Source organism: Schistocerca americana, unplaced genomic scaffold, assembly GCF_021461395.2.
Source record: "Schistocerca americana isolate TAMUIC-IGC-003095 unplaced genomic scaffold, iqSchAmer2.1 HiC_scaffold_17, whole genome shotgun sequence".
NCBI lineage: Eukaryota > Metazoa > Arthropoda > Insecta > Orthoptera > Acrididae > Schistocerca > Schistocerca americana.
Genome location: NW_025725790.1, coordinates 9,677,373 through 9,696,125, shown reverse-complemented (window position 1 = coordinate 9,696,125; position 18,753 = coordinate 9,677,373).

The following is an 18,753-nucleotide window of genomic DNA, read 5'->3' as shown; positions in this document are numbered from 1 at the left end:
CCCTGAACGTTACTATTAACTATCAGTTTTGCGTCGGATTATAAAATCTAGACTCTCAGGAGACGGACCATATGGTGCCCGAAGCAGTAATATGCTCTTGGAGACAAGTCGGCTGGAGGACGATGTATTTAATCTCGACGCAATTTGAGTGTTCCATCGTCATTATAAGGCTTCAACGTTACAATTAACAATCAGTTTTGCGTCGGATTAGAAAAGCTAGACTCACAGGAGAACGAACATAAAGTGCCCGAGGCAGCAATAGACCCTTGGAGACAAGTCAGCTGAAGGACGATGTATTGAATCTCGACGCAATTTGAGTGTTCCATTGTCATTAGGAGGCCTGAACGTTACAATTAACTATCAGTTTTGCGTCTTATTCTAAAATCTAGACTCACAGGGTAACGACCTAAGGTGCCCGAGGCAGCAATAGACCCTTGGAGACAAATCGGCTGAATGCCGATCTATTGAATCTCGACGCAATTTGAGTGTTCCATTATCATTAGGAAGCCCTGAACGTTACAATTAACAATCAGCTTCGCGTCGGATTCGAAAATCTAGACTCACATGAGAGCGACCATAAGGAGCCCGAGGCAGCAATAACCCCATGAAGACAAGTCGGCTGGAGGACGATGTATTGAATCTCGACGCAATTTGTGTGTTCCATCGTCATTAGGAGGCCCTGAACGTTACAATTAACTATCAGCTTTCCGTCGGATTCGAAAATCTAGACTCACAGGAAAACGATCATAAGGTGCCCCAGGCAGCAATAGACCCTTGGAGTCAAGTCGGCTAGAGGACGATGTAATGGATCGCGACGCAATTTGAGTGTTCCATCGTAACTAGGATGCCCTGAATGTTACAATTAACTATCAGTTTTTCGTCGGATTCGAAAATCTCGACTCACTTGCGACGGACCATAAGGTGCCCGAGGCTATATCCCCTCGTAGACCAGTGCGCTGGAGGACGATGTATTGAATCGCGACGCAATTTGAGTGCTCCATCGTCATTAGGAGGCCCTGAGCGTTACAATTAACTATCATTTTAGCGTCGGATTCCAAAATCTAGACACACAGGAGAACGACCATATGGTGCCCGAGGCAGCAATAGTCCCTTGGAGACAAGTCGGCTGGAGGATGATGTATTGACTCTCGACGCAATTTGAGTGATCCATCGTCATTAGGAGGCGATGAACGTTACAATTAACTATCATTTTAGCATCGGATTCGAAAATCTACTCCCAGGAGAAGGATCATATGGTGCCCGAGACAGCAATATCCCCTTGGATTCAACTTGCTGGATGACGATGTATTGAATCTCGACGCAATTTGAGTGATCCATCGTCATCAGGAGGCCCTGAACGTTACAATTAACTATCATTTTTTGCGTCGGATTCAAAAATCTAGACTCACAGGAGACGGACCATTTGGTGACCGAGGCAGCAATATCCCTTTGGAGACAAGTCGGCTGGAGGACAATGTATTGAATCTCGGCGCAATTTGAGTGTTCCATCGTCATTAGGAGGCGCTGAACGTTACAATTAACTATCATTTTAGCGTCGGATTCGAAAATCTACTCACAGGAGAAGGATCATATGGTGCCCGAGACAGTAATATCGCCTTGGATACAAGTCGGCTGGAGGACGATGTATTGAATCTCGACGCAATTTGAGTGTTCCATCGCCATTAGGAGGCCCTGAACGTTAAAATTAACTATCAGTTTTGCGTCGGATTCGAAAATCTAGACTCACAGGAGAACGACCATAAGGTGCCCGAGGCAGCAGTATACCCTTGGAGACAAGTTCGTTGAAGGACGATGTTTTGAATCTCGACGCAATTTGAGTGCCCCATCGTCATTAGGAGGCCCTGAGCGTTACAATTAACTATCAGTTTCTCGTCGGATTCAAAAATGTAGACTCACGGGAGACGGACCATATGGTGCCCGAGGCAGCAATATGCCCTTGGAGACAAGTCGGTTGGAGGCCGACGTATCTAATCTCGACGAAATTTGTGTGTTCCATCGTCATTAGGAGGCCCTGAACATTACAATTAACTATCAGTTTTGCGTCGGATTCTAAAATCTAGACTCACAGGGGAACGACCATAAGGTGCCCGAGGCAGCAATAGACCCTTGGAGACAAATCGGCTGAATGCCGATCTATTGAATCTCGACGCAATTTGAGTGTTCCATCGTCATTAGGAAGCCCTGAACGTTACAATTAACAATCAGCTTAGCGTCGGATTCGAAAATCTAGACTCACATGAGAGCGACCATAAGGAGCCCGAGCCAGCAATATCCCCATGAAGACAAGTCGGCTGGAGGACGATGTATTTAATCTCGACGCAATTTGAGTGATCCATCGTCATTAGGAGGCGCTGAACGTTACAATTAACTATCATTTCAGCGTCGGATTCGAAAATCTACTCACAGGAGAAGGATCATATGGTGCCCGAGACAGTAATATCGCCTTGGATACAAGTCGGCTGGGGGACGATGTATTGAATCTCGACGCAATTTGAGTGTTCCATCGCCATTAGGAGGCCCTGAACGTTACAATCAACTATCAGTTTTTCGTTGGATTCGAAAATCTAGACTCACAGGAGAAGGACCGTAAGGTGCCCGAGGCGGCAACAGACCCTTGGAGACAAGTCGGCTGGAGGCTGATGTATTGAATCTCAACGCAATTTGAGTGTTCCATCGTCATTAGGAGGCCTTGAACGTTACAATTAACAATCAGTTTTGCGTCGGATTAGAAAATCTAGACTCACAGGAGAACGAACATAAGGTGCCCGAGGCAGCAATAGACCCTTGGAGACAAGTCAGCTGAAGGACGATGTATTGAATCTCGACGCAATTTGAGTGTTCCATTGTCATTAGGAGGCCCTGAACGTTACAATTAACTATCAGTTTCTGGTCGGATTCAAAAATCTAGATTCACAGGAGACGGACCATATGGTGCCCGAGGCAGCAATATGCCCTTGGAGACAAGTCGGCTGGAAACCGATGTATTGAATCTCGACGCAATTTGAGTGTTCCATCGTCATTATGAGGCCCTGAACATTACAATTAACTATCAGATTTGCGTCGGATTCGAAAATGTAGACTCACAGGGGAACGACCATAAGGTGCCCGAGGCAGCAATTGACCCTTGGAGACAAGTCGGCTGAAGGACGATGTATTGAATCTCGACGCAATTTGAGAGTTCCATCGTCCGTAGGAGGCCCTGAACGTTACTATTAACTATCAGTTTTGCGTCGGATTCAAAAATCTAGACTCACAGGAGACGGACCATATGGTGCCCGAGGCAGTAATATGCCCTTGGAGACAAGTCGGCTGGAGGACGATGTATTTAATCTCGACGCAATTTGAGTGTTCCATCGTCATTATAAGGCTTCAACATTACAATTAACAATCAGTTTTGCGTCGGATTAGAAAATCTAGACTCACAGGAGAACGAACATCAGGTGCCCGAGGCGGCAATAGACCCTTGGAGACAAGTCGGCTGAAGGACGAAGTATTGAATCTCGACGCAATTTGAGTGTTCCATCGTCATTATGAGGCCCTGAACATTACAATTATCTATCAGTTTTGCGTCGGATTCAAAAATCTAGATTCACAGGAGACGGACCATATGGTGCCCGAGGCAGCAATATGCCCTTGGAGACAAGTCGGCTGGAAACCGATGTATTGAATCTCGACGCAATTTGAGTGTTCCATCGTCATTATGAGGCCCTGAACATTACAATTAACTATCAGATTTGCGTCGGATTCGAAAATGTAGACTCACAGGGGAACGACCATAAGGTGCCCGAGGCAGCAATTGACCCTTGGAGACAAGTCGGCTGAAGGACGATGTATTGAATCTCGACGCAATATGAGTGTTCCATCGTCACTAGGAGGCCCTAACGTTAAAATAAACTAACAGATTAGCGTCGGATTCGAAAATCTAGACTTACAGAAGAACGACCATAAGGTGCCCGAGGCAGCAGTATCCCTTTGGAGGCAAGTCAGCTGGAGGACAATGTATTGAGTCTCGACGCAATTTGAGTGTTCCATCGTCATTTGGATTCGCTGAACGTTGCAATTACCTATCATTTTAGCGTGGGATCCGAAAATCTACCCACAGGAGAAGGGTCATATGGTGCCCGAGACAGCAATATCGCCTTGGATACAAGTCTTCTGGAGGAGGATGTATTGAATATCGACGCAATTTAAGTGTTCCAACGTCATTAGGAGGCCCTGAACGTTACAATTAACAATCACTTTTGCGTCGGATTACAAAATCTAGACTCACAGGTGTACGTCCATAAGGTGCCAGAAGCAGCAACAGAACCTTGGAGACAAATCGGCTGTAGGCCGATCTATTGAATCTCGACGCAATTTGAGTGTTCCATCGTCATTAGGAAGCCCTGAACGATACAATTAACAATCAATTTTGCGTCGGATTCGAAAATCTAGACTCACATGAGAGCGACCCGAGGCAGCAATATCCCCATGAACCCAAGTCAGCTGGACGACGATGTATCGAATTTCGACGCAATTTGAGTATTCCATCGTCATTAGGAGGCCCTGAACGTTTCAATTACCTATCAGTTTTGCGTCGGATTTGAAAATCTAGACTCACAGGAGAAGGACCGTAAGGTGCCAGAGGCAGTAATAGACCCTTGGAGACAAGTCGGCTGAAGGACGATGTATTGAATCTCGACGCAATTTGAGTGTTCCATCGTCATTAGGAGGCCCTGAGCGTTAAAATTAACTATCAGTTTTGCGTCGGATTCGAAAATCTAGACTCACAGGAGAATAACCATAAGGTGCCCGAGGCAGCAATATCTACTTGCAGACAAGTCGGCTGGAGAACAATGTATTGAATCTCGACCCAATTTGAGTGCTCCATCGTCATTAGGAGTCGCTGAACGTTACAATTAACTATCATTTTAGCGTCGGATTCGAAAGTCTACTCACAGGAGAAGGATCATATGGTGCCCGAGACAGCAATATCGCCTTGGATACAAGTCGGCTGGAGAACGATGTACTGAATCTCGACGCAATTAAAGAGTTCCATCGTCATTAGGAGGCCCTGAACGTTACAATTAACAATCAGTTTTGAGTCGGATTAGAAAATCTAGACTCACCGGAGAACGTCCATTAGGTGCCCGAAGCAGCAATAGAACCTTGGAGAAAAGTCGGCTGAAGGAATATGAATTGAATCTCGACGCAATTTGAGTGTTCCATTGTCATTAGGAAGCCCTGAACGTTACAATTAACTATCATTTTTGTGTCGGATTCGAAGATCTAGTCTCACAGGAGAACGACCATAAAGTGCCCGAAGCAGCAATACACCCTTGGAGACAAGTCGGCTGGAGGACGATGTATTGACTTTGGACGCAATTTGAGTGTTACATCGTCATTATGAGGCCCTTAACATTACAATTAACAAACAGTTCTGCGTCTGATTCGAAAATCTAGACTCACAGGAAAACGATCATAAGGTGCCCGAGGCAGCAATATCCCCTTGGAGACAAGTCGGCTGGAGGACGATGTATTGAATCTTTACGCAATTTGAGTGTTCCATCATCATTAGGAGGCCCTGAACGTTACAATTAACTATCAGTTTTGCGTCGGATTCAAAAATCTAGACTCACAGGAAAACGATCATAAAGTGCCCCAGGCAGCAATAGACCCTTGGAGTCAAGTCGGCTGGAGGACGATGTAATGGATCGCGACGCAATTTGAGTGTCCTATCATAACTAGGAGGCCTTGAATGTTACAATTAACAATCAGGTTTTCGTCGGATTCGAAAATCTAGACTCAATGGAGACGGACCATAAGGTGCCCGAGGCAGCAATAGACCCTTGGAGACAAGTCGGCTGGAGGACGATGTATTGACTCTCGACGCAATTTGAGTGATCCATCCTCATTAGGAGGCGCTGTACGTTACAATTAACTATCATTTTAGCATCGGATTCGAAAATCTACTCCCAGGAGAATGATCATATGGTGCCCGAGACAGCAATATCCCCTTGGATACAAGTCGGCTGGATGACGATGTATTGAATCTCGACGCAATTTGAGTGTCCTATCGTCATTAAGAGGCGCTGTACGTTACAATTCACTATCATTTTTGCGTCGGATTCGAAAATCTAGACTCACAGGAGAAGGATCATATTGTGCCCGAGACAACAATATCCCCTTGGAGACAAGTCGGCTGGAGGCCGATGTAATGAATCTCGACGCAATTTGAGTGTTCCATCGTCATTAGGAGGCCCTGAACATTACAAATAACTATTAGTTTTGAGTCGGATTCTAATATCTAGACTCACAGGGAAACGATTATATGGTGCCCGAGACAGCAATATCCCCTTGGATACAAGGCGGCTGGAGGACGATGAATTGTATCTCGACGCAATTTGAGTGTTCCATCGTCATTAGGAGGCCCTGAACGTTACAATTAACTATCATTTTTGCGTCGGATTCGAAAATCTAGACTCACAGGAGAACGACCATAAGGTGCCCGAGGCAGCAATATCCCCTTGGAGACAAGTCGACTGGAGGACGATTTATTGGATCGAGACGCAATTTGAGTGTTCCATTGTCATTAGGAGGCCCTGAATGTTACGATTAACCATCAGTTTTTCGTCGGATTCGAAATTCGAGACTCACTGCAGACGGACCATAAGGTGCCCGAGGTTATATCCCCTTGTAGACCAGTGCGCTGGAGGTCGATGTATTGACTCTCGACGCAATTTGAGTGATCCATCGTCATTAGGAGGCGCTGAACTTTACGATTAACTATCATTTTAGCATCGGATTCGAAAATCTACAACCAGGAGAAAGATCATATGGTGCCCGAGACAGCAATATCCCCTTGGATACAAGTCGGCTGGATGACGATGTATTGAATCTCGACGCAATTTGAGTGTTCCATCGTCATTAGGAGGCCCTGAACGTCACAATTAACTATCAGTTTTGCGTCGGATTCAAAAATCTAGACTCACAGGAGACGGACAATTTGGTGACCGAGGAAGCAATATCCCCTTGGGGACAAGTCAGCTGATGTTCGATGAATTGAATCTCGACGCAATTTGAGTGTTCTGTCGTCATTTGGAGGCGCTAAACGTTACAATTCACTGTCATTTTTGCGTCGGATTTGAAAATCTAGACTCACAGGAGAACGACCGTAAGGTGCCCTAGGCACCAATAGACCCTTGGAGACAAGTCGGCTGAAAGACGATGTATTGAGACTCGACGCAATTAGAGTGTTCCATCGTCATTAGGAGGAACTGAACATTAAATTTACCTATCAGTTTTGCGTCGGATTTAAAATCTAGACTCACAGGAGAACGACCATAAGGTGCCCGAGGCAGCAATATCTCCTTGGAGACAAGTCGGCTGGAGGACAATGTATTGAATCTCGACGCAATTTGAGTGTTCAATCGTCATTAGGAGGCGCTGAACGTTACAATTAACTATCATTTTAGCGTCGGATTCGAAAATCTACTCACAGGAGAAGGATCATATGGTGCCCGAGACAGCAATATCCCCTTGGATACAAGTCGGCTGGAGGACGATGTATTGAATCTCGACGCAATTTGAGTGTTGCATCGTCATTGGGAGGCCCTGAACCTTACAATTAACTATCATTTTAGCGTCGGATTCGAAATTCTACTCACAGGAGAAGGATCATATTGCGCCCGAGACATCAATATCCCCTTGGATACAAGTCGGCTGGAGGATGATGTATTGAATCTCGACGCAATTTGAGTGTTCCATCGTCATTTGGAGGCCTTGATCGTTACAATTAACAATCAGTTTTGCGTCGGATTAGAAAATCTAGACTCACAGGAGAACGAACATACGGTGCCCGAGGCAGCAATAGACCCTTGGAGACAAGTCGGCTGAAAGACGATGTATTGAATCTCGACGCAATTTGAGTGCTCCATCGTTATTAGGAGGCCCTAAACATTACAATTAACTATCATTTTTGCGTCGGATTCGAAAATCTAGACTCACAGGAGAACGACCATAAGGTGCCCGGGGCGGCAATTGACCCTAGGAGACAAGTCAGCTGAAGGACGATGTATTGAATCTCGACGCAATTTGAGTGTTCCATTGTCATTAGGAGGCCCTGAACGTTACAATTAACTATCAGTTTCTCGTCGGATTCAAAAATCTAGACTCACAGGAGACGGACCATATGGTGCCCGAGGCAGCAATATGCGCTTGGAGACAAGTCGGCTGGAAACCGATGTATTGAATCTCGACGATATTTGAGTGTTCCATCGTCATTATGAGGCCCTGAACATTACAATTAACTATCAGTTTTGCGTCGGATTCGAAAATCTAGACTCACAGGGGAACGACCATAAGGGGCCCGAGGCAGCAATTGACCCTTGGAGACAAGTCGGCTGAAGGACGAAGTATTGAATCTCGACGCAATGTGAGTGTTCCCTCGTCATTATGAGGCCCTGAACATTACAATTAACTATCAGTTTTGCGTCGGATTCAAAAATCTAGACTGACAGGAGACGGACCATTTGGTGATCGAGGCAACAATATCCTCTTGGAGACAAGTCGGCTGATGGACGATGAATTGAATCTCGACGCAATTTCAGTGTTCTATCATCATTATGAGGCGCTGAACGTTACAATTCACTATCACTTTTGCGTCGGATTTGAAAATCTAGACTCACAGGAGAACGGCCAAAAGGTGCCCGAGGCAGCAATAGACCCTTGGCGACAAGTCGGCTGAAGGACGATGTATTGAATCTCGACGCAATATGAGTGTTCCATCGTCACTAGGAGGCCCTAACGTTAAAATTAACTATCAGTTTTGCGTCGGATTCGAAAATCTAGACTTACAGAAGAACGACCATAAGGTGCCCGAGGCAGCAGTATCCCTTTGGAGACAAGTCGGCTGGAGGACAATGTATTGAATCTCGACGCAATTTGAGTGTTCCATCGTCATTTGGAGGCGCTGAACGTTGCAATTACCTATCATTTTAGCGTGGGATCCGAAAATCTACCCACAGGAGAAGGGTCATATGGTGCCCGAGACAGCAATATCGCCTTGGATACAAGTCGGCTGGAGGAGGATGTATTGAATCTCGACGCAATTTAAGTGTTCCAACGTCATTAGGAGGCCCTGAACGTTACAATTATCAATCACTTTTGCGTCGGATTAGAAAATCTAGACTCACAGGTGAACGTCCATAAGGTGCCAGAGGCAGCAATAGAACCTTGGAGACAAATCAGCTGAATGCCGATCTATTGAATCTCGACGCAATTTGAGTGTTCCATCGTCATTAGGAAGCCCTGAACGATACAATTAACAATCAATTTCGCGTCGGATTCGAAAATCTGGACTCACATGAGAGCGACCCGAGGCAGCAATATCCCCATGAACCCAAGTCAGCTGGAGGACGATGTATTGAATTTCGACGCAATTTGAGTATTCCATCGTCATTAGGAGGCACTGAACGTTACAATTACCTATCAGTTTTGCGTCGGATTCGAAAATCTAGACTCACAGGAGAAGGACCGTAAGGTGCCAGAGGCAATAATAGACCCTTGGAGACAAGCCGGCTGAAGGACGATGTATTGATTCTCGACGCAATTTAAGTGTTCCATCGTCATTAGGGTTCCATCGTCATTAGGAGGCCCTGAGCGTTAAAATTAACTATCAGTTTTGCGTCGGATTCGAAAATCTAGACCCACAGGAGAATGACCATAAGGTGCCCGAGGCAGCAATATCTACTTGCAGACAAGTCGGCTGGAGGACAATGTATTGAATCTCGACGCAATTTGAGTGCTCCATCGTCATTAGGAGGCGCTGAACGTTACAATTAACTATCATTTTAGCGTCGGATTCGAAAGTCTACTCACAGGAGAAGGATCATATGGTGCCCGAGACAGCAATATCGCCTTGGATACAAGTCGGCTGGAGAACGATGTATTGAATCTTTACGCAATTTGAGTGTTCCATCGTCATTAGGAGGCCCTGAACGTTACAATTAACTATCAGTTTTGCGTCGGATTCAAAAATCTAGACTCACAGGAAAACGATCATAAAGTGCCCCAGGCAGCAATATCCCCTTGGAGACAAGTCGGCTGGAGGCCCATGTAATGAATCTCGACGCAATTTGAGTGTTCCATCGTCATTAGGAGGCCCTGAACGTTACAATTAACTATCAGTTTTGCGTCGGATTCGAAAATCTAGACTCACTGGAGAACGATCATAAGGTGCCCGAGGCAGCAATATCCCCTTGGAGACAATTCAACTGGAGGACGATTTATTGGATCGAGACGCAATTTGAGTGTTCCATCGTCATTAGGAGGCCCTGAATGTTGCGATTAACCATCAGTTTTTCGTCGGATTCGAAATTCGAGACTCACTGCAGACGGACCATAAGGTGCCCGAGGTTATATCCCCTTGTAGACCAGTGCGCTGGAGGTCGATGTATTGACTCTCGACGCAATTTGAGTGATCCATCGTCATTAGGAGGCGCAGAACTTTACAATTAACTATCATTTTAGCATCGGATTCGAAAATCTACAACCAGGAGAAAGATCATATGGTGCCCGAGACAGCAATATCCCCTTGGATACAAGTCGGCTGGATGACGATGTATTGAATCTCGACGCAATTTGAGTGTTCCATCGTCATTAGGAGGCCCTGAACGTCACAATTAACTATCAGTTTTGCGTCGGATTCAAAAGCCTAGACTCACAGGAGACGGACAATTTGGTGACCGAGGCAGCAGTATCCCCTTGTTGACAAGTCAGCTGATGTACGATGAATTGAATCTCGACGCAATTTGAGTGTTCTGTCGTCATTTGGAGGCGCTAAACGTTACAGTTCACTGTCATTTTTGCGTCGGATTTGAAAATTTAGACTCACAGGAGAACGACCGTAAGGTGCCCTAGGCAGCAATAGACCATTGGAGACAAGTCGGCTGAAGGACGATGTATTGAGACTCGACGCAATTAGAGTGTTCCATCGTCATTAGGAGGAACTGAACATTAAAATTACCTATCAGTTTTGCGTCGGATTCGAAAATCTAGACTCACAGGAGAACGACCATAAGGTGCCCGAGGCGGCAATTGACCCTAGGAGACAAGTCGGCTGGAGGACGATGTATTGACTCTCGACGCAATTTGAGTGATCCATCGTCATTGGGAGGCCCTGAACGTTACAATTAACTATCATATTTGCGTCGGATTCGTAAATCTAGACTCACAGGAGAACGACCATAAGGTACCCCAGGCAGCAATAGACCCTTGGAGTCAAGTCGGCTGGAGGACGATGTAATGGATCGCGACGCAATTTGAGTGTCCTATCATAACTAGGAGGCCTTGAATGTTACAAATAACAATCAGGTTTTCGTCGGATTCGAAAATCTAGACTCAATGGAGACGGACCATAAGGTGCCCGAGGCAGCAATAGACCCTTGGAGACAAGTCGGCTATAGGACGATGTATTGACTCTCGACGCAATTTGAGTGATCCATCCTCATTAGGAGGCGCTGTACGTTACAATTAACTATCATTTTAGCATCGGATTCGAAAATCTACTCCCAGGAGAATGATCACATGGTGCCCGAGACAGCAATATACCCTTGGATACAAGTCGGCTGGATGACGATGTATTGAATCTCGACGCAATTTGAGTGTTCCATCGTCATTAGGAGGCCCTGAACGTTACAATTAACTATCAGTTTTGCGTCGGATTCAAAAATCTAGACTCACAGGATGCGGACCATTTTGTGACCGAGGCAGCAACATCCCCTTGGAGACAAGTCGGCTGATGGACGATGAATTAAATCTCGATGCAATTTGAGTGTCCTATCGTCATTAGGAGGCGCTGTACGTTACAATTCACTTTCATTTTTGCGTCGGATTCGAAAATCTAGACTCACAGGAGAAGGATCATATTGTGCCCGAGACAACAATATCCCCTTGGAGACAAGTCGGCTGGAGGCCGATGTAATGAATCTCGACGCAATTTGAGTGTTCTGTCGTCATTTGGAGGCGCTAAACGTTACAATTCACTGTCATTTTTGCGTCGGGTTTGAAAATCTAGACTCACAGGAGAACGACCGTAAGGTGCCCTAGGCAGCAATAGACCCTTGGAGACAAGTCGGCTGAAGGACGATGTATTGAGACTCGACGCAATTAGAGTGTTCCATCGTCATTAGGAGGAACTGAACATTAAAATTACCTATCAGTTTTGCGTCGGATTCGAAAATCTAGACTCACAGGAGAACGACCATAAGGTGCCCGAGGCAGCAATATCCCCTTGGAGACAAGTCGGCTGGAGGACAATGTATTGAATTTCGACGCAATTTGAGTGTTCAATCGTCATTAGGAGGCGCTGAACGTTACAATTAACTAACATTTTAGCGTCGGATTCGAAAATCTACTCACAGGAGAAAGATCATACGGTGCCCGAGACAACAGTATCCCCTTGGATTCAAGTCGGCTGGAGGACGATGTATTGAATCTCGACGAAATTTGAGTGTTGCATCGTCATTAGGAGGCCCTGAACGTTACAATTAACTATCATTTTAGCGTCGGATTCGAAAATCTACTCACAGGAGAAGGATCATTTGTGCCCGAGACATCAATATCCCCTTGGATACAAGTCGGCTGGAGGACGATGTATTGAATCTCGACGCAATTTGAGTGTTCCATCGTCATTAGGAGGCCTTGATCGTTACAATTAACAATCAGTTTTGCGTCGGATTAGAAAATCTAGACTCACAGGAGAACGAACATACGGTGCCCGAGGCAGCAAGAGACCCTTGGAGACAAGTCGGCTGAAAGACGATGTATTGAATCTCGACACAATTTGAGTGCTCCATCGTTATTAGGAGGCCCTAAACATTACAATTAACTATCATTTTTGCGTCGGATTCGAAAATCTAGACTCACAGGAGAACGACCATAAGGTGCCCGAGGCGGCAATTGACCCTTGGAGACAAGTCGGCTGGAGGACGATGTATTGACTCTCGACGCAATTTGAGTGTTCCCTCGTCATTAGGACGCCATGAACGTTACAATTAACAATCAGTTTTGCGTCGGACTAGAAAGTCTAGACTCACAGGAGAACGACCATAAGGTGCCCGAGGCAGCAATAGACCCTTGGAGACAAGTCGGATGATGGAGAATGTATTGAATCTCGACGCAATTTTAATGTTCCATCGTCATTAGGAGGCCCTATCTATCATCATTTTTGCGTCGGATTCGAAAATCTAGACTCACAGGAAAACGACCATAAGGTGCCCGAGGCAGCAATAGACCCTTGGAGACAAGTCGGCTGGAGGACGATGTGTTGGCCCTCGACGCAATTTGAGTGTTCCATCGTCATTAGGAGGCCCTGAACGTTACAATTAACTATCATTTTTGCGTCGGATTCGAAAATCTAGGCTCACAGAAGAACGACCATAAGGTGCCCGAGACAGCAATATCCCCTGGGATGCAAGTCGGCATGATGACGATGTATTGAATCTCGACGCAAATTGAGTGTTCCATCGTCATTAGGAGGCCCTGAACGTTACAATTAACTATCAGTTTTGCGTCGGATTCAAAAATCTAGACTCACAGGAGACGGACCATTTGCGTGACCGAGGCAGCAATATCCCCTTGGAGACAAGTCGGCTGATGGGCGATGAATTGAATCTCCACGCAATTTGAGTGTTCTATCGTCATTAGGAGGCGCTAAACGTTACAATTGACTATCATTTTTGCGTCGGATTCGAAAATCTAAACTCACAGGAGACCGACCATATGGTGCCCGAGGCAGCTATATTCCCTTGGAGACAAGTCGGCTGGCGGCCGATGTATTGTATTTCGACGCAATATGAGTGTTCCATCGTTATTGGAGGCCCTGAACATTACAATTAACTATCTGTTTTGCGTCAGATTCTAATATCTAGACTCACAGGGGAACGATCATAAGGAGCCCCATGCAGCAATAGAGCCTTGGAGACAAATCGGCTGAATGCCGATATATTGAATCTCGACGCAATTTGAGTGTTCCATCGTCATTAGGAAGCCCAGAACGTTACAATTAAGAATCAGTTTCGCCTCGGTTTGGAAAATCTAGACTCACAGGACAACGACCATAAGGTGCCCGAGGCGGCAATTGACCCTTGGAGACAAGTCGGACGGAGGACGATGTATTGACTCTCGACGCAATTTGAGTGATCCATCGTCATTAGGAGGCGCTGTACGTTACAATTACCTATAATTTTTGCATCGGATTCGAAAATCTACTCCCAGGAGATTCATCATATGGTGCCCGAGACAGCAATATCCCCTTGGAGACAAGTCGGCTGGAGGCCGATGTAATGAATCTCGACGCAATTTGAGTGTTCCATCGTCATTAGGAGGCCCTGAACATTGAAAATAACTATTAGTTTTGCGTCGGATTCTAATATCTAGACTCACAGGGAAACGATTATATGGTGCCCGAGACAGCAATATCCCCTTGGATACAAGGCGGCTGGAGAACGATGTATTGAATCTCGACGCAATTAGAGAGTTCCATCTTCATTAGGAGGCCCTGAACGTTACAATTAACAATCAGTTTTGCGTCGGATTAGAAAATCTAGACTCACTGGAGAACGTCCATTAGGTGCCCGAAGCAGCAATAGAACCTTGGAGAAAAGTCGGCTGAAGGACGATGAATTGAATCTCGACGCAATCTGAGTGTTCCATTGTCATTAGGAGGCCCTGAACGTTACAATTAACTATCGGTTTTGCGTCGGATTCGAAAATCTAGACTCACAGGAGAAGGACCGTAAGGTGCCAGAGGCAGCAATAGACCCTTGGAGACAAGTCGGCTGGAGGCCGATGAATTGAATCTCGACGCAATTTGAGTGTTGCATCGTCATTAGGAGGCCCTGAACATTACAATTAACTATCATTTTTGTGTCGGATTCGAAGATCTAGTCTCACAGGAGAACGACCATAAAGTGCCCGAGGCAGCAATAGACCCTTGGAGACAAGTCGGCTGGAGGACGATGTATTGACTTTCGACGCAATTTGAGTGTTCCATCGTCATTATGAGGCCCTTAACATTACAATTAACAAACAGTTCTGCGTCTGATTCGAAAATCTAGACTCACAGGAAAACGATCATAAGGTGCCCGAGGCAGCAATATCCCCTTGGAGACAAGTCGGCTGGAGGACGATGTATTGAATCTTTACGCAATTTGAGTGTTCCATCGTCATTAGGAGGCCCTGAACGTTACAATTAACTATCAGTTTTGCGTCGGATTCAAAAATCTAGACTCACAGGAAAACGATCATAAAGTGCCCCAGGCTGCAATAGACCCTTGGAGTCAAGTCGGCTGGAGGATGATGTAATGGATCGCGACGCAATATGAGTGTCCTATCATAACTAGGAGGCCTTGAATGTTACAATTAACAATCAGGTTTTCGTCGGATTCGAAAGTCTAGACTCAATGGAGACGGACCATAAGGTGCCCGAGGCAGCAATATCCCCTTGGAGACAAGTCGGCTGATGGACGATGAATTGAATCTAGACGCAATCTGAGTGTTCTATCGTCATTAGGAGGCGCTGAACGTTACAATTCACTATCATTTTTGCGTCGGATTCGAAAATCTAGACTCACAGGAGAAGGATCATATTGTGCCCGCGACAGCAATATCCCCTTGGAGACATGTCGGCTGGATGCCGATGTATTGAATCACGACGCAATTTGAGTGTTCCATCGTCATTAGGTGGCCCTGAGCGTTACAATTAACTATCAGTTTTGCGTCGGGTTCGAAAATCTAGACTCACAGGTGAACGACCATAAGGTGCCCGAGGCTATATCCACTTGGAGACCAGTCCTCTGGAGGACGATGTATTGAATCGCGACGCAATTTGAGTGCTCCATCGTCATTAGGAGGCCCTGAAGGTTACAATTAACTATTGGTTTCGCGTCGGGTTCAAAAATTTAGGCTCACAGGAGACGGACCATGTGGTGCCCGAGGCAGCGACATCCCGTTGGAGACAAGTCGGCTGGAGGACGATGTAGTGAATCTCGACGCAATTTGAGTGTTCCTTCGTCATTAGGAGGCCCAGAACGTTACAATTAACTATCTGTTTTGCGTCAGATTCGAAAATCTAGAATCACAGGAGAACGACCATTAGGCGCCCGAGACAACAATAGATTCTTGGAGACAAATTGGCTGAATGCCGATGTATTGAATCTCGACGCAATTTGAGTGTTCCATCGTCAATAAAAGGCCCTGAACGTTACAATTAACTATCAGTTTCGCGTCGGATTCGAAAATCTATACTCACAGGAGACGGACCACATGAAGCCCAATGCAGCAATATCCCCTTGTAGACAAGTCGGCTGGAGATCGATGTATTGATTCTCGACGCAATTTGAGTGTTCCATCGTCATTAGGAGGCGCTGAACGTTACAATTAACTATCATTTTTGCGTCGGATTCTAAAATCTAGTCACACAGGAGACGGACCATATGGTGCCCGAGGCAGCAATATCCCCTTGGAGACAAGTCGGCTGGGGGCCGATGTATTGAATCTCGACGCAATTTGAGTGTTCTATCGTGATTAGGAGGCGCTGAACGTTACAATTCACTATCATTTTTGCGTCGGATTCGAAAATCTAGACTCACAGGAGAAGGAAAATTTGGTGCCCGGGACAGCAATATCCCCTTGGAGACAAGTCGGCTGGAGGCCGATGTATTGGATCGCGACGCAATTTGAGTATTCCATCGTAACTAGGAGGTTCTGAATATTACAATTAACTATCAGTTTTTCGTCGGATTCGGAAAACTAGACTCACTGGAGACGGGCCATAAGGTACCCGAGGCAGCAATATCCCCTTGGAGACCAGTCCGCTGGAGGACGATGTATTGAATCTCGACGCAATTTGAGTGTACCATCGTCATTAGGAGGCCCTGAATGTTACAATTAACTATCAGTTTTTCGTCGGATTCGAAAATCTAGACTCACAGGAGACGGACCACATCGAGCCCGAGGCAGCAATATCCCCTTGAAGACAAGTCGGCTGGAGGCCGATGTGATGGATCGCGACGCAATTTGAGTGTTCCATCGTCATTAGGAGTCCCTCAACGTTACAAATAACTATCAGTTTTGCGTCAGATTCGAAAATCCAGACTCACAGGAGACGGACCATTTGGTTCCCGAGGCAGCAATAGACCCTTGGAGACAAGTCGGCTGGAGGCCGATATATTGGATCGCGACGCAATTTGAGTGTTCCATCGTAACTAGAAGGCCCTGAATATTACAATTAACTATCAGTTTTTCGTCGGATTCGAAAAACTAGACTCACTGGAGACGGACCATAAGGTACCCGAGGCAGCAATATCCCCTTGGAGACCAGTCCGCTGGAGGACGATGTATTGAATCTCGACGAAATTTGAGTGTTCCATCGTCATTAGGACGCCCTGAATGTTACAATTAACTATCAGTTTTTCGTCGGATTCGAAAATCTAGACTCACTGGAGAGGACCATAAGGTGCTCGAAACAGCAATATCCCCTTGGAGACCAGGCCGCTGGAGGACGATGTATTGAATCGCGACGCAATTTGAGTGCTCCATCGGTATTAGGAGTCCCTCAACGTTACAATTAACTATCAGTTTTGCGTCGGATTCCAAAATCTAGACTCACAGGAGACGGACCACATCGAGCCCGAGGCAGCAATATCCCCTTGAAGACAAGTCGGCTGTAGGTCGATGTATTGACTCTCTACGCAATTTCAGTGTTCCATCGTCATTAGGGGGCCCTCAACGTTGCAATTAACTATCAGTTTTGCGTCGGATTCGAAAATCTAGACTCACAGAAGACGGACCATTTGGTGCCCGAGGCAGCAATAGACCCTTGGAGACAAGTCGGCTAGAGGACGATGTACTGAATCTCGACGCAATTTGAGTGTTCTATCGTCATTAGGAGGCGCTGAACATTACAATTCACTATCATTTTTGCGTCGGATTCGAAAATTTAGACTCACAGGAGAAGGAAAATATGGTGCCCGAGACAGCAATATCCCCTTGGAGATAAGTCGGCTGGAGGCCGATGTATTGAATCGCGACGGAATTTGAGTGTTCCTTCTTCATTAGGTGGCCTTGAACGTTATAATTAACTATCAGTTTTGTGTCGGGTTCGAAAATCAAGACTCACAGCAGAACGATCATAAGGTGCCCGAGGCAGCAATAGACCCTTGGAGACAAGTCGGCTGGAGGACGATTTATTGGATCGCGACGCAATTTGAGTGTTCCATCGTCGTTAGGAGGCCCTGAATGTTACAATTAACTATCAGTTTTTCGTCGGATTCGAAAATCTAGACTCAATGGAGACGGACCATAAGGTACCCGAGGCAGCAATATCCCCTTGGAGACCAGTCCGCTGGAGGACGATGTATTGAATCGCGACGCAATTTGAGTGCTCCATCGTCATTAGGAGGCCCAGAACGTTACAATTAACTATCAGTTTTGCGTTGGATTCGAAAACGTAGAATCACCGGAGACGGACCATGTGGTGCCCGAGGCAGCGATATCCCCTTGGAGACAAGTCGGCTGGAGGACGATGTAGTGAATCTCGACGCAATTTGAGTGTTCCTTCGTCATTAGGAAGCCCTGAACGTTACAATTAACTATCTGTTTTGCGTCGGATTCGAAAATCTAGACTCACAGGAGAACGACCATAAGGTGCCCGAAGCAGCAATAGACCCTTGGAGACAAGTCGGCTCGAGG